We start from the raw sequence: 22,209 nt of genomic DNA on the forward strand, positions 1-22,209 counted from the left end.
TGGCTTTTCTGCCTTTATTGATAGATACAAGTGAAGATTGACAGGAAAGAGGGAGAGAGAGAGAGAAGGGGAGAGACACGCAGCAAAGGTCGTCATGAGCGGGACTCGAACACGCGACACACTGTCAGGCCAGAGCCTATATGTGGCATGCGCCTGGACCACTAGGCCACCGGGCGCCCAGTTGCCCTCTCTTACTATAAGAAGACAGTGTCACTTAATTTAGTTTATTTTTAAATGTATACACTTCAATTATCCTCAATATCTCAAACAGTTTCTAGAACTACCCCACTACCAATTACCAACTGAGGCATTCCACTCAACCTTGTTTTTTTGTTCCCACAGTCTCCAATGCATTAGGTAAGAACGCATTTATGTTTAAAGCCCCCGATCTGACTGGAACAACTTGCCAACCAATATTCGAACCATTGCATCTTTCAACATGTTCAAAAGGGTGCTGTCTTCTTACCTTACGACCTCTTGCACATGCCCATGAGGCAATGATGACTATTGCTCTTCAATTTATTTATTCAATTTATTTATTATATGATATACTTCGCTTAGCCTACTTATAGCTACTCTCAATGAATATATAAACAGTGAACTAAACTGAGTGTACTTGTGTGTATATGTGTGTATGCATGTATATGTGCATGGATGTGTATACTGTATTGATGGATAATTTTGAGTTATGGTAGATCTGTTAGTTTGGTGGATGGAATTGTAAATGTTCCCTTTGGCCCAGACCGTGTTCCATATAGGTCATATTTTGTCATCTTGCCCTTTTATCATCAGTTTACTCATAGCCTACTGCCTGTTTACTCCGGGTTGTTCATCTTATCCTTGATATTATTTTATCATATTTATATTATGGATTTCCTGACGCCACATTCAGATTTAATATCTTTTTGACTCCTTATTCAGTCTCCATAATGTCTGTCCCCAGTCAAAGTTAACTCGCATACTGAGAGGTCTATTTTGATATGAGAACTGCATGTATTTGACCTTGGTGCCTAGTGAGAAAAGTAGATAGGAGTCTTTCTCTCTGTCGAAAGTTTACCGCTAGCAGGGAAAGAATGTTATCTTCAGGTTGCCATAGCAACGCCAGCCTCTGAGCTTTCCCGGTTTATGGCCCTCAATGACGGAACCAAGGAAGCTGTCACGATACCAGTCTCATCATCCATGTGCTGGTCCAATAAGTGCTCGACAACCAGCGCCAGCGTGGCATAGTGCGGAAATTAACTGTCTATTCAGCCAATGAAAGTTTATCAACAACTGACGTGATCTACAGTATTAATGCCTGGCACATGATGTGTCCGGCAGAGAGAACCCTGTGCATTTTGTTGCACAGGGAGAGATTTTGTAATTTGGCTGTATGTGGGTGTCTGTTCTGTCTCTCTGATCTGAAAATGAATCGACATAATCATATTCTGCTCTGACTGGACAATCCTTCTTCCTGGTGGTCTCATCTTTTTATTGGGTACTTAAGGTATTTTTCTAAAAGAGTATTTCCTGCTCAGATTAACATTTGGAGGTTGATCTTTCTCTTAAAAGTAATCCTGTTAAAGCTAATAGTTATCTAAAAGGTTTGGTAACCATTTGTTACCATTGTGGTGCTGAGTATTTATTGGTACTCTTTGATTACTTTCTTACAAGTATTTTTACAGTTATAGCTCTGTGCAGCTCAGTAATTCAGTTATACAGTCCTTTATTTTATTAGTGAAACATTAATTGTCCCTTCTGCATTTTATATGCAACTAATTGGTTTTATCTTAATTATAATTCCAACAAATTGGTCTTCGAGCCTTCCCTTATCTGTTATCTAGATATTTATGTAACATGTATGTGTATGTGTACATATGTGTATATAGTATATATGTGTATGTGTACATATGTCTATATAGTATATATATATCTGTTTATATGTGTATATGTGTATGTGTGTGTATATATATATATACATATATTATTTTTTTATTATTACTTGCGCAAGCAGAGCGTGCAAGTAATGTTATCAGTCAGGTGCTACGATGCGCGTGTTCGGGGCCAGCACATGTTATGACGTCATATGCTGGCCCCAAGCTGACCGTGCAGGTATGTTTTCCGTCATGCTACGAAGCATGTCCCATGACGTGATGAAGATATGTACCAATGTCCCTTAGAATGCACGTGATATGACGTCATACGGACATACGGAAGATGACCGTGCAGGTATGCTTTCCGTGAACCGTGATGAAGATGATGTACCAACGCCAGGGTATAATTGATGATATGTTTCAGTGTCAAGTACATACGCATCAAACCACCCAGGTAACCACATTATACCACCAACCACTCAGAAACTACATATACATACATATAGACATATACACATATGGACATATGAGCATATGACGTGATGAATATATGTACCAATGCCAGGGTATAATTGATGGTGACGTAACGATGACGTGTTCCAGTGTGATCTCGAAAAACTTATAATGAATTACCATCATTATTCTTCAACATATGTTAAAAGTATTTCATAGAGATATATTTAGGTATAGCTGCAAAGAGATCAGTTTGGACATACTGCACTCTACTGACGGTTTTAGAGGCAACAAGCTTTAGAGACAACAAGACAAGACTTGGAGTCTTGGAGAGAAGAACTTGAGGGTAAGAAGCCGGGATAGACGAGGTTTGAGGCTAGACGGATAGACGAAGCTCAGGAAGACCTGAGAAATTGTATTGCGTCAGGAGAAAATAGACCTTTAGCCTTGATCGTCGGTTTTAGAGGCAACAAGCTTTATAGACAACAAGACAAGACTTGGAGCCTTGGAGAGAAGAACTTGAGGGTAAGAAGCCAGGATAAACGAGGCTCGAGGCTATACGGATAGACGAAGCTCAGGAAGACCTGAGAAATTGTATTGCGTCAGGAGAAAACAGACCTTTAGCCTTGATCGTCGGTTTTAGAGGCAACAAGCTTTATAGACAAGACTAGACTTGGAGTCTTGGAGAGAAGAACTTGAGGGTAAGAAGCCGGGATAGACGAGGCTCGAGGCTAGACGGATAGACGAAGCTCAGGAAGACCTGAGAAATTGTATTGCGTCAGGACAAAATAGACCTTTAGCCTTGATCGTCGGCTTTAGAGGCAACAAGCTTAGAAGACGATATGGAGAAACCAACAGACTTAAAAGACCCTTCTTTTTATATAGATAATAGAAATGAGTTAGATACAAATATGTTATATAGTTATTTTGGGAGGATAATTGAGTTCAAATTGAAAGATTCCTCGGAAAGGTATATGTATAAATTGCGATAATTCGGTAGTTTGATTGCAGAATAAAGACTACTTTTGTTATTTGTGATTCCAAATCTGAGAATTTAAATCGGGATTGAAAATAATCTTTAAAATAATCTTTAAAATATAAACATCTAGATTAATTAAAATCAGAAATCATTTTGTTTAAAATCAACATGAACATAGAGAAAAATAAGACCAAAGAAAATGTAACTATCTTGGAGTCTTGGATAAACAAGATCATAATAAAACATAAACAAGATCATAATATGTAGATGAGAATACCTTATTTTAACTGATACATCTTTTTTTTTTCAACTAATACCGCCCAGAGGAGAGGGTGACCTTTTTTTTAACTGATATATTTATTTTTCTCAACTGATAGCAGTAAGGAGCATGAGACTTGCTGGCCATTACCACCGAGACCAAGATACCACTAACCAACTCAGAAATGACATATACATAGACAAGCTGGAAGAGTTCAGAACACTAGATATTTCCATTGAAATAATTCAAAATATAAACAACATTACATTAGAAAGAGTAGAACACGTGTGTATATATGTAAAAGAAATATATCTATATATCGTCATCTTCTATTATGATACTATGAGATTTAAATGATGACCTGTATAATGGAAAAGATGGAAATATAAACACCTTCATGTCCGGATTAGGCTTTAAACAATTAACACAGATTACGGAAGTACATTAGATCATGTATTTTTAAATAAATATGAAGATTTCATTACAAACATTGAAGTTAGAGACCTATTATTCAGACCATGATTTAGTATTGATATCAATGAAGTGTAAGATTACATAAATGTAAAGCAATGTTATTGAGAATTTAAAATAAATAATATTACACTGTATACTTGACAACATATTTGTTTTCGAATAATATTCATTTTTTTTATCTGATATCCATGACCTATTTTTTATTTTTTTGAAACTACAAGTGGATCCTAGACACTTCTAAAAGGATGGAACTATATTTTCTTTAGAGATAGAAGATTTTACCATACTTAAAAATACTAAATCTAATAATAAATGTGAGGCTAAGATTTGAAAGTTTGTAGCGGTCTACAGTAGAGGGCAGCACGGGTCCATAAAATTGGACCCGGTCCGAAACGGACCCGGTGATATCAGAACAGAACCGATCCGGATCCGAAAACATTCTAATTGGCCGCACCCGGCCCGGACCCGGACCCGAAAGTTTTGGATCCGGTCCGAAACGGAGCCGATAAAAACAGGATCCGATCCGAAATAAACCTACCCGGTCCGAAAGACCTGTTACACACGTGGTGTGTCCAATCCTATATTATGCTTATTTTCACCGTGACTGTGATTATGAGACTGAACGTCTGAACGTCAGCAATAGCATCACCCCCGCCTCTACAAAGGAGCGCTGAAAATAGCCGATCTACAAGAAGCTCGCAATGCGTCGCATGGTTAAGTACAGTTTGCACAGCACAATGCAGATTCAGAACAGAACTACATTTTCACGGACTTTCGTCTTATTATACTTATGTATGCTTATTTTCACCGTGACTGTGAAACACTGAAGATTTTCCCGTCTTCTGCATGTCGTAAGTAAGCAGTGAGTCACACTTTGACTTGTGCATTTAGCAGCACCAACATTGTTACCGTCTGCGTCGACAATGACAACAAAACTGTCCCAGACATCTGACTTCCCTTTAGGAGATTGCGTGCTGTAATCGTTTGCTTGTAGTTTGCGTTTCACCGGTTTCACCTCTCTCAAGAAGGGGGCCGCCATGATGATGTTCATGTTAGTGTTCGTGTTGTTACTGTGACTGCGCGCACACACTGGGCACGTTCGGAAATAGCGCACTGAGCGCACTGTGCAATGCAAACTAATAGTCGAGTGTGCTCCGGTGGGGTATTTCCGAACGCGCTCTGTGACACACCCACAACCAGTGGATACGTTCCATTTCCAAATCCTCGAGGCGTGTATTTTAGAACATAATCATTACAACGCAGTTGAACGCACGCATAACCATAATATGTCTATTTTCAGTTTTCAGTTGAAAGGTTTAATATATAATAAAGCTCGGGTCCTGCACGGGCATTTCGGGTATTCTGCATTTCAGATGCCCGGAACGAATATTTTGCACCCGAACCGGCTCGGTTCTCGGTTCGGATCTCAGGTATTCGGGTCCGGGTGGACCCGTGCTGCCCTCTAGTCTACAGCACTTGCTGCGCACTAGTAGGCCATGTGCAACAAAGTAAAGTAGGCACTGGACAGAGTGCAGTTCTAGTTATTATTATTTTCAATTAACTGTATTCTAATGCTGACCAACGGAAATGACAGTGATATCTGACGGAACAAATGATCCATCTCTTTGCTATTGTGCTTGCATATTGTAATACCCTGTTTTTATGTTTTGTGTTTTTGTTTTCTCTTTTTTTGTATTGTATTGTATTAATTGTACAGTTAGGACCCTCTCGAAAACGAGATACTATATCTCAATGGGGTATTCCTAAATAAAGAATTTCAAACAATGTTTGTCTTTAGTTAAAAAGGAAAATGTACGTCATAATGTGCCTCATTACGTCAAATTGTCTCTTTATTGTTAATGGCGTTTAATGTTTGTGTTGGCACTGTTTGTTTTACATCACCTTTATATCACCTAATCAACATGAGTTAAGAGTCCAGTGATTCCCAAACTGTGGTGCGTGCACCCCTTGTGGTGTGCAAGCACCTTCTAGGGGGTGCGCGACATGAAAAGGCTAATGGTGGTGCTATGGTTTTATTTTAAATATATTAACATATTATGCCAATATATGGCAAGTATATGCAGAATATAGCCTATGCTGCATATATATGCCATATTCCTCATTACGTCTCCTAGCTGCAGCGACTAAAGACACAGCTTTGAAATCTCTCCCGAAGAAGCGAAGAGTACCCAGTCCACCTCTGACAGCCCTAAAGTTGCCAAGGAAAGAATAGCACTGAAGAAAGCCTCAGAGACCCATCGGACCAGAGGTTCTCAAGCAGGACTGAAGGCAGCCAAATCTGCTCTTGACGTTGCCTATACCAGAACACTTGAGGATCACATCCAGTTTAAAACAGCTGAACTGGAAAGGGCACACGAGAGAAGCTGAGCACGCAAAGTGCAATAAATGCGATGCTATAGTTCCCTGCAAAGGTTGTTTTAACTTGTACCACGTCCACATTGAGGAAACATCTTAAAATCCATATGCCTACATGAGTCCACAACTCACGAGAATAATCTAGGCACATTTTGTGGCGCGTTTGTGAGCCATGCGGAAAGCCGTGCCCGCTCTCCCCGCAGCTCCACCACAGCCGGCGGGGGACGATCTGATGCAAGGCTGGTCTACAGAGCTTTTCATTAGGCGTATTGTACAACTGTTGTTAATGGTGTTAATTTAGAACGCCAATGACTCGACGTCTTTCTGTCTGATATTTTATGAATCACGTTAACTATAGAGTTACTATTTGTCTGCACTTATTTTTACAACTTATAAGCAACTCAACTGCTTTTGATTTGGCTCTAAATTAATCGTGTGACTGTGGAGAGCCCAGCGTTTAGGTGCATATCTCCATAGATTGATTACTTTATAAACAGGAAGCACAGGAACGTAGCCTACAGTTCAATACAAGGTCTGCTAAAATGATTTTATAATCCAAGAAAGCACTATGGCTTGTTTCCATTAGGGTAAGGGGTCCTTCATATTAAATTAATCTGAACATTAAAGACAACATTTGTCACCACAACAATATCATTATTGCAATGTGTACTGTATATTTAATATACAGTACAAATTGCAATATACAGTACAAATTGCAACAATGATATTGTTGTGGTGGTGAAGTTTAAATAATAGTGCCCCTCATAATTGTAAAGTGCATTTTCAATAATTGAATTAATGATTTTTTGTTTATTATGTACTTGGTTAGGTTAGTTAAAATATAAGCATAATCTATGTCAGAAAAAAATAATATTAGGATCCGTTAAGGGAAACGTTAGGAACCGGAACCGTTAAGTGGGATCCGGGAAGGATCCGGAACCGTTAAAATCCTAACGAATCCCAACCCTAGCCTCATACCGTTGCCCAAGAAAGGCGACCTCCAGCAGCCTGGGAACTACAGGAGGTATAATTAATAATTGTAAATAATTGTAAAAAATAATTGTAGATTTTGGAAGCAATGGCTGACAAGCAATGGCTGATAAGCATATTATGCTTGTCAGCCATTGCTTCCAAAATCTGCTTCCAAAATCTACAGTTCTCCGTAGGAACCAAAATGGTTTCCGTAAGAAAAGATCAACTCTACCACAGATCCTTGCTTTATGGAGAATAATCAAAGAACTCCGGGTATCAAATAAGAAAGCATAACGTGAACAGGAAAGCTATGATGCATATACTGCTCAACTATAGAATACCAGAAGAAATGGTGAAAGCAATAGCAGTGATGTATGAGAACCCTGTCTGCTTTGTGCAGAGCATTGATGGACCAACAAAGGAATTCCAGACAACCACAGGCATCCTTCAGGGTGACACACTCGCTCTTTTTCTCTTTGTCATTGTCGTTGACTATGTCCTTAGGCAAGCGATGGATACCATCTCCTCCAGAGGTCTCACAATAGGCAGAAGATCTGGTCGTCAAAGTCAGAAGTGGCTGACCGACCTTGACTACGCGGATGACATAAACATAAACACATAAACTCTGCTCAAGAGCTTTTAACATCACTAGAAGTGTCAGCAGCCAAAGTTGGTCTATTGCTCAATCCCAAAAAGACAGAATGCCTGCTTCTGAATGAAGACTCTGTTCACCCAACCATCTGCTCCATGGACGGCAGTGACATCAAAGAAACTGAGGATTTCAAATATCTTGGATCATATGTAGTCAGTAGCAGAAAGGACTTCCTGACAAGGAAAGGACAGGCCTGGAGCGCTTGTAATAAGCTACATCTTATATGGCAGTCAGACATCTCAAGAGCTACCAAGATCAACCTGTTCAAAGCCTGTGTGGAAAGTATCCTTCTTTATGGTGCCGAAACATGAACAATGAATGAGGAGTTTCGGGATCGTCTTGACGGAACATACACAAGACTCCTCATGCGTGTCCAGCACCTCTCATGGAAGGACCATCCCACTAAAGCTCAGATTTATGGAGGCACCCCCCCCCCCCCCCCATCTCAGTTGTTGTGGCAGAAAGAAGACTCCGCTTTGCTGGACACTGCCACAGAGCAAAAGACCAGGTCATTTAGGATATTCTTCTGTGGAGACTACCTTGCCCATCAAGAGGAACAAGACCTCTCACATTTCCAGATGTTCTGAGTAGGGACACAGGACTGACTGTGAGCAACAGAGACCAGTGGAAGCAGCTTGTGTTGCAGATCTCGAAGGCACTCGAAGGATGAAGGATGATGATGATGCCATATTCAGGTTCATATATGTGGATAAATAGGAAATATATTCCATGTGGGGGGTGCATCAGCTAGGTCGCGAGGTAACAGGGGGTGCATGGCCAAAAAGGTTTGGGAACCGCTGAGTTAGACTTTAATATATTAGCGCCCCCTAACTGTGTATATGATATTGCATAGATGTGTATATATTTGTATGTCTTTAAATGTTTTGATGAATTGAAAATTATGTAAACAAGTCTTAGTGCTTTCTTTTTGTTTTATCCTCTTAGCAGTATTTGTATTGACCTGTACCTTCCTTGGAATTGACCCATTCTGCAATCTGTTACTAACATTTTCAATCAATAAATCAATGTTTTCAGATACATACATGTATTTTAGCGTGAAGATTAAGTTTCAAATGAGTAATACAAAGTAGCTCTGTTATTAAACTCAGGTGTTTGAATTAATGTGCAGCTATGGGAATCAAGATTATTTTATATTCCTAAAAGTTTATGTATGTCATCATGCATAATATGTTTCCGTTCACAGGAAGTGATTACAATTGGCTATTTAGGGACTTCATATGAAAATACACAAAAATGGAAATTTCCCCATGGTTTTCATCTATCATCTATTGTTAGGTATGCCCATATGATGACCACGGATATGATCTAAAAGTGTGAAAAACACTCTTATTTCAATAGATATTTAAACCACAGACATCTCAGTGGATCTCTTGCAGTGTCCATTTAGGGGCCGTCAGTGAAATGTAGGCCACCTGAGGAGGGAGTGGCTTTCTGGCCTTCTCTCCCTATTTAAGCAGCTCTGCTCAGAGTTCACTCACTACACTCTCTGTCACCAGCCAACATGCTCCTCCATGGATGTTTGTGTTCATTGGGGGCTCGCTACTGTGTTTAACTTTTTGATCGCATTTATACTTTTGAAGCTATCCCACTTTAAAGCACATGTGGATCTAACAGTCTGTTCAGCTTTTCCAACACACTACTAATGGTGTTTGCTAGAAGGGAGAGAGGACACAGGATGAATGACCCATGTTTTTGTAAAGTCACTGCGGCCGTGATTTTTACACTACAGATATTTTTTTTTATATCCAAGTTTGCACCGGTCTGCTCTCCGATTTAATCCAAAGACCTAAGCTGTGTGATGTATACACTTTGAGTTTAGACCAATAATAGCAACCATGTCACTCTGCACGCTAGCAATTAGTGCACCTGGGGATGTTTCATGCTGTCAAAGCAGTGCAAAGTAACCATGTTTACTCAAGCATCACAAGTGCTTATAATGAACAGTACAATAAGTAGGCCATGCAGAGCCATGAGGCAGCTTGATGTGCATGAAGTACACCCCTGGACCTGACGCTAGTAACTCGCAGGAACTTGTTATTTATTATTAATACAAAACCTACAGTAACCATATACAGCCGATCTACAATGTGACTTGTTATGAGCTTGTAGATCCATCTTGGAAGTATTCAAGGGGACAGGTTCCTACTGTTTACATCAAGTGAATGAGATACAAATTGCCCAATAGCTTTGTAGATGTTTCATGGCTCTGTAAAACGTTTATTTCTTACCATGGTGAGCTCATCACAAATCTACATCCATGGCTGTAGTAAATCAAAATTACATTGCTGACACAGATTGCTAATAATATCTTTCAATTATTTTTGATTATTTAACGACACTCGTACCCTTCAACCTGAAGATTCTCTACCAACAGTGTGCATTACCAGAAGAGTACCATTCAAAAAAGTGAAGGGAAACACTCTTTGGAAGGACCACAGATGGGGGTCTCTTAATGCAGTGGTTCCCAAAGTGGGGTCCGTGGACCCCCAGGGGGGACCCAGCTAAATGATAGTTAGGAACCAAATGGACCCTTATGGGTCTGTAACTCAGAGTGTACAAATGGAACCAAATGGACCCTAACGGGTCCAGTTAAATTAGCATTGATTTTACAATATAAATTGGGGGTCTCAGAGATAGAAATGCCATTAAATGGGGTTCCGTAGACTAATGTATGTCAAACTGGGGGTCCTTGAAATTAAACTGGGTGAAAATCACTGCTAGAGTCATAGAAATCTTCTCTTATTGGGGTCCCTGGCATATCTTTGGGGGGTCTGCAGGCCATTTAGTGTCAATTTGGGGGTCCTTAATATGAAAAGGTTTGGGAACCACTGTCTTAATGGACCAAACACCTAATAGCACTATTTCATAATTCATTCTTCCGCCCCTGAAAAAAAAAAGACTGGGAAAATAATCCGAAATAAATGCATTTAAAAAATGTTATTGACATTAAATGTATGGAGGCATACATTTCGCGGGGCGGGGCGGCTCAGGGGTAGAGTGCCTGGATGGGAACCGCAATCCGCAAGGTTGCCAGTTTGAACCCGGGCTCCCCCAGAGTTACTGTCGAAGTGTCCTTGAGCAAGACACTGAACCCCTAATTGCTCCCGATGTGCTAGTTGGTGCCTTGCATGGTTTCCGCTGCCATCGGTGTATGAATGGGTGAATGTAATGCACAATCTATGTAAAGCGCCTTGGATAAAGGCGCTTTACATTATTTATTTCACTTCCGGTTAATTTCCTGTTTACTCAATCGCCTAAAAAATGTTAAATGGCTTTAGGTGGAACTGAGGCAATGAAGTAACGCTGTGTGAGAGATACAGACATTTGGATAGTGTTCCTTTGAGCCCAATGCCAGTTATGGCAAGGAGGAAAGCATTATTTCCCCCTTCTGGAAACCTTTTCACTCACCATTAACATGAAGACCCCACAGTCATTTGTTTAAAAGACCTGTTTGTTTTAAAGTAAACAAAGTTCAATGGTGTAAAGATTTAGGAATGTGGCTTGGTGGTACCGTGGGTTGTAGGGTGGGTAATTTTGATCTCAAAGTAGCCTGCCCCAGGGTTATCATTAATATTTTTATATAATATTTCTTATCTGCATTTATTATGAAATATGCCCATTATAAACAAGGTTACAGCCACTCCTTCTGGTGTGTTCATTCATGTGCATCACTTACTCTGGTGAAGCGATCCAACAGTGCAGGCTGCTGGGGTAACAGTGTAGGCTGCTGGGGCTGAGGAGGCCACCATGGAGGCTGCAGAGGTGACAGTGGATAGGTTGATCTAAAGTTAAAAATACAGTACAAAGAACAGATGCAGATCTATAATAAAAGGATGACAGAAAGCCAGGGGCTTGTTTCCATTGTAGTCCTTGGTACACTATCAAGACATACAACAAACACAACTCAACAGTTTACACAGCATCATAAAATAAAATATTTATGTAAAACCCCAAATCTATTTACAGGAAAGAAAATGTGGGGTTTATTGATCACCTTGTGTCACTTTGCGAACAGGATTGTAGGGGATAACGTTAGCTAGGTCCAATTGTAATTTTTGGACAACCACATTCCAGTTTTGTTTTAAAGGTGGATGCTGAGTCAAGACATTTGATGGGAGATGGTAGGGCATTCCACATTATAGCAGTATAGTTGTATAATGTGTTTTTCCCATGTTTAAGTTGTTATTAAGGGGGGAACAAGGTTATGGCCACTCCTTCTGGTGCCCCTGCGCAGTTCTGAACATGTTTCATTATAGTTGGGTTCTAGTCTCTCCACAGTAGCAACAGTAGAAATGGGAGGTTTTTGAACACTCACCATTGCACCTGTACATTGTATCTACTACAAACAAAGAGAAATCCAGCAATATAAAAATGTAAACTGTATTCAAATCCATGTTAATTTGGAAGATCTGCAACATTTATTTAGATTAAGAAATACCTCAATGTTTAACAGCTGTCCTTGTGGGTCTGCAGAAATGCCACAATCTGCCCATAGTCGGACTACCTTTCTGCAGAATGTGCACTTGTACTTATTTGAGCCTTCACAAAGTGGTGTTAGTAAGGCATCACCCTTAATGACAGGATGAGGGTTCTGCTTGACGTTTTCTGTTTTTCGCAATATTGCTTGCTCTGGGTGGGATCTCTGTCAGTTTCTGCTCTATATGTAGCTTTTTGAGACAACTTGTTTAAAAAATGGAATTGAAATTAAATTGGACACCAGATAACAAGACTTGCTTGCTAACAGTTTGAAACAGAATGACCACATTTCCACCCTCCATTTATTTCCTTATATTCTTTAAACATTTATTCCCCTCATCTTGAATAGCAACCATTCCCAACCATTTTTTTTGGTTAATGCTCCGACACTAACCGAAAAACAATATTGAATTTACGACAGAAATTGAAGTTATAAATTATATTATCTTGTGTGTGTGCGCATTCTTTTTAGGTGTTAAATATATTGTATTTACACAACACACAGGTTAGACTCACATCTTGTCAACAGGTGTGATGCTGAGAATTTTCATGCCGTTAGCCAAAACCGAGCGTGTCCTGTTGAAAAGCCGCAGCCTCGCCTGTGCAACATTGGGAGGGCTTCCTTTAACTGGCAACTCCCTGAGTGCTAAGGCAACCAAGCGGCATAGCTTTGTCAGGAAGTTGACAAGGTGTTTGGGTTGCAGATCCTGGGCAGAGTGATATAACACCTCATCGTAGCAAAGGAGGTGCTGTAGAATGGATATAGTCCTTGGCTCACGGAAAACTGAAGGATCCAATTCAAGCTCCTGACCATTACCTTGCATGTGTAGCAGACTGCAGAGGCGGGCATGTGGGTACTGCAGGAACACCCCTGTGTCTCCCTTTGCCTGTAGCATCCTGTCCCAGTCAAACTTATAATCGGACTCTAGGGGACCTTTGAAATCTTGCACAATAAGTGCGCTGATAGTCCTTGGCTCAAGGAGAAAAGAAGGATCCAATTCAAGCTCCTGACCATTACCTTACATGTGTAGCGTACTGCAGGAACACCCCTGTGTCTCCCGGCCTCCCTTTGCCTGTAGCATCCTGTCCCAGTAAAACTTATAATCGGACTCTAGGGGACCTTTGAAATCTTGCACAATAAGTGCGCTGATAGTCCTTGGCTCAAGGAGAAAAGAAGGATCCAATTCAAGCTCCTGACCATTACCTTACATGTGTAGCGTACTGCAGGAACACCCCTGTGTCTCCCGGCCTCCCTTTGCCTGTAGCATCCTGTCCCAGTAAAACTTATAATCGGACTATAGGGGACCTTTGAAATCTTGCACAATAAGTGCGCTGATAGTCCTTGGCTCAAGGAGAACAGAAGGATCCAATTCAAGCTCCTGACCATTACCTTGCATGTGTAGCAGACTGAATGTGTGTAGTGCAGGAACACCCCTGTGTCTCCCTTTGCCTGTAGCATCCTGTCCCAGTCAAACTTATAATCGGACTCTAGGGGACCTTTGAAATCTTGCACAAGTGCGCTGATTCCTATTTTCAGTGTCCTCAGGGTTCTCCATTTCTTTTGTCGTCATTGATTGGCTCATGTTGTGCAGCATCCTGGCACAAGCCTCATCCAGCACATCCTCCAGAAAGATCACTTCGCCACATCTGGTCTTCATGCCCTGCACCAGGCCAAAGGACACATGTCGGCACATCTGAGCCCAGGAATGTCCCATAGCCAGCAGAACCTGGAACAACTGGTGGAAGTGATTGTCCTGACTTTTGTCTGTCACATAAATCATCTCATGGAAAGTGTATTTTTCTTTTCTGTCTATGGCTGCGGCATGATTTCTTCCTCCACCGGGTGTTGACTTGTTCGCTGCCACAGTTCCCGGTTACTGATTTGATTTGGCCAGCGTATTCGGAGGATTCTGTTGCCACAGTGCCATGGCTTTAATTTTGTGATGTTCCAGATGTCGAAAGAAGACTAGCAGTATGCCGTATTCTCTTTAAGCTTCTCCTGGCTCCCGTACTGCTCAAAGCCAGCTCCCAGCATTCCAAACTGCATGCCCCAATCTCCAAAGTAGTTCATCCGAATAGCATAATTTCCTAGGGAAAGGTATGGTTAAGGTTAGTGATCAAGTTACCCATCATTGTGGACCACAGGTGTCCATTTGAAGTTATTTTGGCAATATTTGAAGAACTATATTCGACCCAAAAAAAAAGCGATCACAAGGAACTGGGAACTGGCTCAATCAAGACTGACATACCGAACTATAAACAATGCTGAACCATCATCGACAATATTGAAGACATGGAACAGTTAACATTTGATAAGTCCACAAAGAGGGCGGCACAATGTAATTTATTGTGCAGAGCAGTTCAAATATTGTTAGTAACTAGAGTTACAGCCGTTATAGTACTATGGTTGGCTCTAAAGCAAACACTTATTTTTAAATTAAAAAAATGTGTGAGAAATGATTTAATAGAAGACGTGAATCTCCCGTCCGTTAGTTAGTCACCCATGTCTCCATATATGATATCGCACCACGTGATGTCTCGTGACATCATGAAGACACTTGGATCTCACCTCGTGACATCATGGAGACACTTAGATCTATTTGGATACAGGCTCATGTCCTCCCACTACACAAAGATGGTGACAAACAAAATCTAAATAATTACCAGTAAGATGTGGTAAATAAAGGGCAAGGTCGCGTGCACGCATCCGCCTGGGTGACGGCAGACTGCTGGGAGAGCGCTGGCGCTTTTGCATGGGGGGTCAGATCAACATATGGAATGAATTCTGTACTGGCCATATATGGAGCGTGTCTTGAGTGTACAGGGTTTGATGAGGTCAGATCAACATATGGAATGTCAGAACAGGAAGGACGGGTGAGGAAGGACCAACAATGGAATGGCAGACCTGGGGTTGGTACTCAATCGTTTATGAATGAACGGTTCCGCAAACCGGTCTCGTCTGACTCTGTGGTGACGTCACACCACCTACATGAGTGAGTGGGGTGATGTCACGAGGTGTGACCATATATGAGATATTATGTCAGAGCCGTGACCATGTATGGAGGAGTGGGTGACAAACGGACGGACGGGAGATGCAGGTTTTCAGAGTAAATGCACCTACGGTGTTGAAAGTGAATGACGTGCACAGGACGGTATGGGATCGGGGTATAGCCGCAGTGTAGTGGCGCTTGCTGAATGACATGACAAAAGTCAATGGACAGCACCTGGTGCTGAAATAGCAAACAAGTATGGTGTGAAATAAAAAAACACCAGTTCAGTTAATCATTCATTCATTGTTATATTGTAATGTTTGTGATATGGATCTCCCTGGGTCTGAAATAAAGATTGATTGATTTTCACTCAAACTTTATTTCAGGCCTACATGTGACTGACGAAATGCAGTTAAACCAACTTAAAATCGAACCAAAAATAAAAATGTAATCTTCCACTTATACATGAACTGCTTTATCACAGAAGCTCCTGAAACGACAGAACAGTTCTCCTACATTAGACATGAATTACAATGCGCCATTTATTAACTCAATACAAAATACAACAGGCTTGGTAGGTAGGCTACTTACTTAGTGTGAAAAATGGCATCTCCCCTCGGTCACAATTCGCATGATATCTGGTGATATGGACGTCATAGTTCTCAAGGTTTTTGTGTGTCAATCGAGTCCTCTCGTGCGTCTTTATCACATTCATTGAGGAAAAGGCCGACTTACACACATAGGTGGAGTCTCTTGATGTTACTGTACTCTTCTGAGCATGCTACCCAAAAGGCAGCCGTGGACTCAGCACTTTGGAGTGTATCTCAGGGTGGTTGTTTGGAAGTCAATTAACTCCATTTCCAATGCAGCCTCATAACGAGGGAATCCGTTTTTTCGCCTGGGAGGAGAAGTCTTCACCCGGTTTGACTGTGAGAGGGTCACGTACAAAGTCAATGAGTTATCTTGGGATAAAGTAGTCATCAAACCAGTGAAGTTCTCTTGTAGGCGCTTGATGAAGTCAGTCATCAGCTCTGTCACTTTTCTCAATTCCTGTTTTTTTTTAGCATACTGAAATGTAGGAGCCTGCCAGTGGATATGTCTGTCTCATACAACTCCAGCTTCCTTGTGAATGTCTCAAGCTTTTCAACCATGTCCACGATGACTTTCTCTCTCCCTGTAGGTCGAGGTTAAGCTGGTTTAGGTGGACAAATATATCAGATAAGAATGCTACATTGGAGATGAACTGTACGTCTCCCAGAAGGGCAAGGTGGCCAGCTGCATGTATAGACACAGGTTAGACTCACATCTTGTCAACAGGTGTGATGCTGAGAATTCTCATGCCGTTAGCCAAAACCGAGCGTGTCCTGTTGAAAAGCTGCAGCCTTGCCTGTGCAACATTGGGAGGGCTTCCTTTAACTGGCAACTCCCTGAGTGCTAAGGCAACCAAGCGGCATAGCTTTGTCAGGAAGTTGACAAGGTGTTTGGGTTGCAGATCCTGGGCAGAGCGATATAACACCTCATCGTAGCAAAGGAGGTGCTGCCGAATGGATATAGTCCTTGGCTCAAGGAGAACAGAAGGATCCAATTCAAGCTCCTGACCATTACCTTGCATGTGTAGCAGACTGCAGAGGCGGGCATGTGTGTACTGCAGGAACACCCCTGTGTCTCCCTTTGCCTGTAGCATCCTGTCCCAGTCAAACTTATAATCGGACTCTAGGGGACCTTTGAAATCTTGAACAATAAGTGCACTGATTCCAACTTTCTCTGCAGTGTCCTCAGGGTTCTCCATTTATTTTGTTGTCATTGATTGGCTCATGTTGTGCAGCATCCTGGCACGAGCCTCATCCAGCACATCCTCCAGAAAGATCACTTCGCCACATCTGGTCTTCATGCCCTGCACCAGGCCAAAGGACATGTCGGCACATCTGAGCCCAGGAATGTCCCATAGTCAGCAGAACCTGGAACAACTGGTGGAAGTGATTGTCCTGACTTTTGTCTGTCACATAAATCATCTCGTGGAAAGTGTATTTTTCTTTTCTGTCTATGGCTGCGGCAATATCTCTGGTAATGTAGAGAGATGTACCATCACTGCAGAGTGCTGTTGAGTAGCTGGACATGTCCCCACAAGGAGACAGGTCCACAACACCAGTTCCCTTCTCTGTTATTTTTAGCAGCCCCAGGTTGTGTAATTGCTGTACCACCTCCTGGGTTTGTCCCTGATGAAACGACTGCCCAGAGTAAATGTCATAGTGGACTCCTAAGCGCTTATAAACCTGCTGATATTCCTTCGCAGAGATTTCTCTTAACTGTTGCCACAGTGCCATGGCTTTAACTTTTTGATGTTCCAGATGTCGAAAGAAGACTCTAGCAGTATGCCGTATGTCCTCGTTGATTTCTGCTTCCCTGTTGACTTGAACATAGACATCAAACAGATGCTGCAAGGGATTCTCTTTAAGCTTCTCCTGGCTCCCGTACTGCTCAAAGCCAGCTCACAGCATTCCAAACTGCATGCCCCAATCTCCAAGGTAGTTCATCCGAATAGCATCATTTCCTAGGGAAAGGTATGGTTAAGGTTAGTGATCAAGATCCACAAAGAGGGCGGCGCAATGTAATGTATTGTGCAGAGAAGTTAAAATATTGTTAGTAACTAGAGTTACAGCCGTTATAGTACTATGGTTGGCTCTGAAGCAAACACTTATTTTTAAATAAAAACAATGTGTGAGAAATTACTTAAGCTTAGAAGACGTGCATCTCCCGTCCGTTAGTTAGTCACCCATGACTCCATATATGATATCGCGCCATGTGATGTCTCGTGACATCATGGAGACACTTAGATCTCCATATATGGCACCTTTTATTGCAACATACATTACGCATATGTGACGCCCACTATTGTGTGGTCACAAAATGGATATTTAACTTGGTTATGATGTATTCATAACCTAGGCAGTGGTGTCGCTATTGCAGTACTAGTAGACAGGAGCGCCATTTTAACGTCATTGTTTACACAGCACTGAAAGAGCAAAGAACGACCGTCTCTGTCTTACATCATTCTGTCCTAATTTCACAGGTTTGTAAGGCACAAAAGTAATACAAATGTCCGTTTTTAGTATGTAACTAAAAGAGTGTTGTTTTGAGCAGGTGTGGCTACAATTCATGGGGTAATTTGACGAGTAAAACGTAATGGTGAACTATAGTAATGTAAAGTGCTTGAGTGCTAAGTGGCTATATCATTAGCTTTAAGACTCTCCCCAGCAGTATGGTTCAGGTTGGGTTCAGCTGGGTCCAGCATTATATGTGTGTGATGATACAAAAGTGTTATTATGTTATTGTTGTTGAGTCCACTCTGTACTTTCACCATTCTCCAAGAGCCTATAAATTAATCAATCAGGGTTTTATTAAGAATGTTAGCCCAAAGACATATGGTTACTGTTTATAGGGTAATATGTGCACAATTGAGAAGGAGTTCATCAAGATGCATTGCATTGATTGGTCATTGTTTGGACATTCTAAATGAATACATTTATGTAAAGGACATTTCTACATTACTGTAAAATGGACATAATAGCATGATAATGCAATAAGAAAACATGGGCTACATGAGAAGAATGTGTTCATTAAAAATAAACGTCAATTGTTTACACAGCACTGAAAGAGCAAAGAACCACCGTCTCTGTCTTACATCATTCTGTCCTAATTTCACAGAGATCGGCTACTTTATGATCAACTATAGCTGTATACATGGTCACCTCACTCGGACCTGTTACAGTTTCATGGGGGCTCGTCCGGGATTGACGCCATCAGCACGCCATGTGGCATCAGTCCAGTGATCACTGAACCAGTTGACCGTCTGAAGCAGAGGGGCTACGCCAGTCCAGGACGTCTGTCTACAGTCAGAGTGAGGGGCTGAGCATGTCCAGCAGTCCAGGACGTCTGTCTACAGTCAGAGTGAGGGGCTGAGCGTGTCCAGCGGTCCAGGACGTCTGTCTACAGTCAGAGTGAGGGGCTGAGCGTGTCCAGCGGTCCAGGACGTCTGTCTACAGTCAGAGTGAGGGGCTGAGCGTCATGTCAGTCCAACGTCTGTCTACAGTCAGAGAGGAGTTCAGCGTCACGTCAGTCCAACATCTGCTACCGTCAGAGAGGAGCTCAGCGTCACGTCAGTCCAACGTCTGTCTACCGTCAGAGAGGAGCTCAGCGTCACGTCAGTCCAACGTCTGTCTACCGTCAGAGAGGAGCTCAGCGTCACGTCAGTCCAACGTCTGTCTACCGTCAGAGAGGAGCTCAGCGTCACGTCAGTCCAACGTCTGTCTACCGTCAGAGAGGAGCTCAGCTCAGCGTCACCTGAGCGTCGGGCAAGCGTGAACTATGGCCAACGTACGAAAAGAGCTGGTCTGGTCAATAAAGAAGGGACTGCTACGCCTTTCTGCCGATCAGATCTCTGAAGCCGCAAGGATCATCTCAGAATCACCTAATGCAGATAAGTGGGATAAGGGTGATGAAGGAGATTGTTTTGATTATGTTTGTTCATACATGTCCTCCAAATCCGTACTTGAATTAGAGGATGAGGGGATGTCCCACTTATTCATGTTGAAAGATCTTATTGACGAAATGATGAAAGGCCCTTCCGGCCGTGTTGAAACCGTAGAGGAAGGGGCAGGAAGTGCTATGGCTCATGCAAAGTCAAAACCGACCGACACTCACAACACCGGCACACTACCCGAAAATGTTGATAATGGTGCATGTTGCGAAGGCTCTCAAATGGATCTCCATATATGGGGATAAAAGGCTGTCACTTGGATCTCCACATATGATGATGATTTATGGCCCATATGTGGAGATAATGGAAATATCCAATGCTGACATCGGATTGATGTGGGAACCCCATATAGGGATGTACACGTGTGTCATCGTCATATGCGATTGGATAGCATTGTCATTATGACACACATATAACTAAAAAGTATAAAAGGATTACAGTCAGAGACTTAAGGTGGCAGAATATCTTCTAATATCTTTGGCCTGAGTCAGTTGGATAGGACGGAATATCTGGCCAAGCAAATTATAGAGCTTTTCATTGGAGGTTTCAACATCCCGGTTAAGTTCGTATCGAACACCACTGTCGTGGGTCCTAACTAAATAACCAGCACTGGTTCGAGCTATTTTACATGGTCCATTCGAGAACGGATTAGGGCGTACGGCAGTAACAGGATTTCGGAGACCTTAGAGGATGGTGGTGGGACGGATTCCCCAGGAGCCAGGAGGTTACAACACCAGGTAGGTGGTATAGCTTGTGGAGCAGGTGCGCTTCAACAATCATCATTTGGGCCCAGGGCCTACGGACTCTGGACGTTTGCCTCCAGAGTCTATGGGCTCTGGAGGTCCTGGGCATCGGTTGGTTAGATGCCGGGGACCCGAAGTGGTGGGACACACTTCGAGGTTCTGGACATCGGTTGGTTAGATGCCAGGGACCCGAAGTGGTGGGACACACTTCGAGGTTCTAGACATCGGTTGGTTAGATGCCAGTGACCCGAAGTGGTGGGACACACTTCGAGGTTCTGGACATCAGTTGGTTAGATGCCAGGAATCCGAAGTGGTGGGACACACTTCGCCTTCGGAGCAGGTGGGCTCCGGAGGTTCTGGACATCAGTTGGTTAGATGCCAGGGACCCGAAGTGGTGGGACACACTTCGCCTTCGGAGCAGGTGGGCTCCGGAGGTTCTGGACATCAGTTGGTTAGATGCCAGGGATCCGAAGTGGTGGGACACACTTCGCCTTCGGAGCATGTGGGCTCCGGAGGTTCTGAGCATTAGTTGGTTGGATGCCAGGGACCCGACGTTGTGGGATTTCCATGTCCAGCAGAGATTGAAGGACCCGGCGTAGGACAGGAGAGTTCATCTTCAAAACGGCATGGGAATCGATTCTTGGGACAGCAGAGCAGGCTCGGACATCAAGACTACGATGGATATACCACCGATGGCGGAATCTACCGAGGAGCAGAAGATACAGCAATCGAAGAGGAGCAGGAAGATACAGCAGCCGACGAGGAGCAGGAAGATACAGCAGCCGACGAGGAGCAGGAAGATACAGCAGCCGACGAGGAGCAGGAAGATGCAGCAGCCGACGAGAAGCAGGAAGATGCAGTAGCCGATGAGGAGCAGGAAGATACAGCAGCCGACGAGGAGCAGGAAGATGCAGCAGCCGACGAGGAGCAGGAAGATACAGCAGCCGACAAGGAGCAGGAAGACACAGCATCCGACGAGGGTCCAGCTCACCAGGAAGACACAGCATCCGACGAGGGTCCAGCTCACCAGGAAGTCACAGCATCCGACGAGGGTCCAGCTCACCAGGAAGACACAGCATCCAACGAGGGTCCAGCTCACCAGGAAGACACAGCATCCGACGAGGGTCCAGCTCACCAGGAAGACACAGCATCCAACGAGGGTCCAGCTCACCAGGAAGACACAGCACAGCATCCGACGAGGGTCCAGCTCACCAGGAAGACACAGCATCCAACGAGGATCCAGCTCACCAGGAAGACACAGCATCCGACGAGGGTCTCGTTCACCAGCAAGATACAACACCCGACGAGGGATTCGTTCACCAGGAAGATACAACATCCGACGAGGGTCTCGTTCACCAGCAAGATACAACATCCGACGAGGGTCTCGTTCACCAGGAAGACACAGTTGGTGAAGGAAGAAAGCG

The 22,209-nt window shown here is 42.9% G+C and overlaps 1 long non-coding RNA gene and 2 pseudogenes across 4 annotated transcripts in view; all 3 read right to left on the reverse strand.

Annotated features, from left to right (window-relative positions):
• LOC306918920 overlaps positions 1 to 22,209 on the reverse strand; it is an 87,515-nt gene that overhangs the window by 21,758 nt on the left and 43,548 nt on the right. Inside the window, exon 4 of one of the 2 annotated variants that reach the window (XR_013789436.1) lies at positions 11,716 to 11,793. This is a non-coding gene — a long non-coding RNA (uncharacterized lncRNA). Of the gene's footprint in view, positions 1 to 11,715; positions 11,822 to 22,209 lie in introns of both variants that reach the window. The other variant, XR_013789437.1, reaches the window with a different exon arrangement.
• LOC306918907 (putative arginine--tRNA ligase, mitochondrial) lies at positions 13,028 to 14,586 on the reverse strand (annotated as a pseudogene). The gene is made up of 3 exons: positions 14,494 to 14,586; positions 14,029 to 14,365; positions 13,028 to 13,475 (listed from the first exon to the last, which is right to left on the reverse strand). The product of its transcript is annotated as a putative arginine--tRNA ligase, mitochondrial (transcript).
• LOC306918908 (putative arginine--tRNA ligase, mitochondrial) lies at positions 16,806 to 18,060 on the reverse strand (annotated as a pseudogene). Its single transcript has one exon. The product of its transcript is annotated as a putative arginine--tRNA ligase, mitochondrial (transcript).

The sequence above is a fragment of the Electrona antarctica genome (genome assembly GCF_951216825.1).
Source record: "Electrona antarctica genome assembly, contig: scaffold_116, whole genome shotgun sequence".
In the NCBI taxonomy this organism is placed as follows: Eukaryota; Metazoa; Chordata; class Actinopteri; order Myctophiformes; family Myctophidae; genus Electrona; species Electrona antarctica.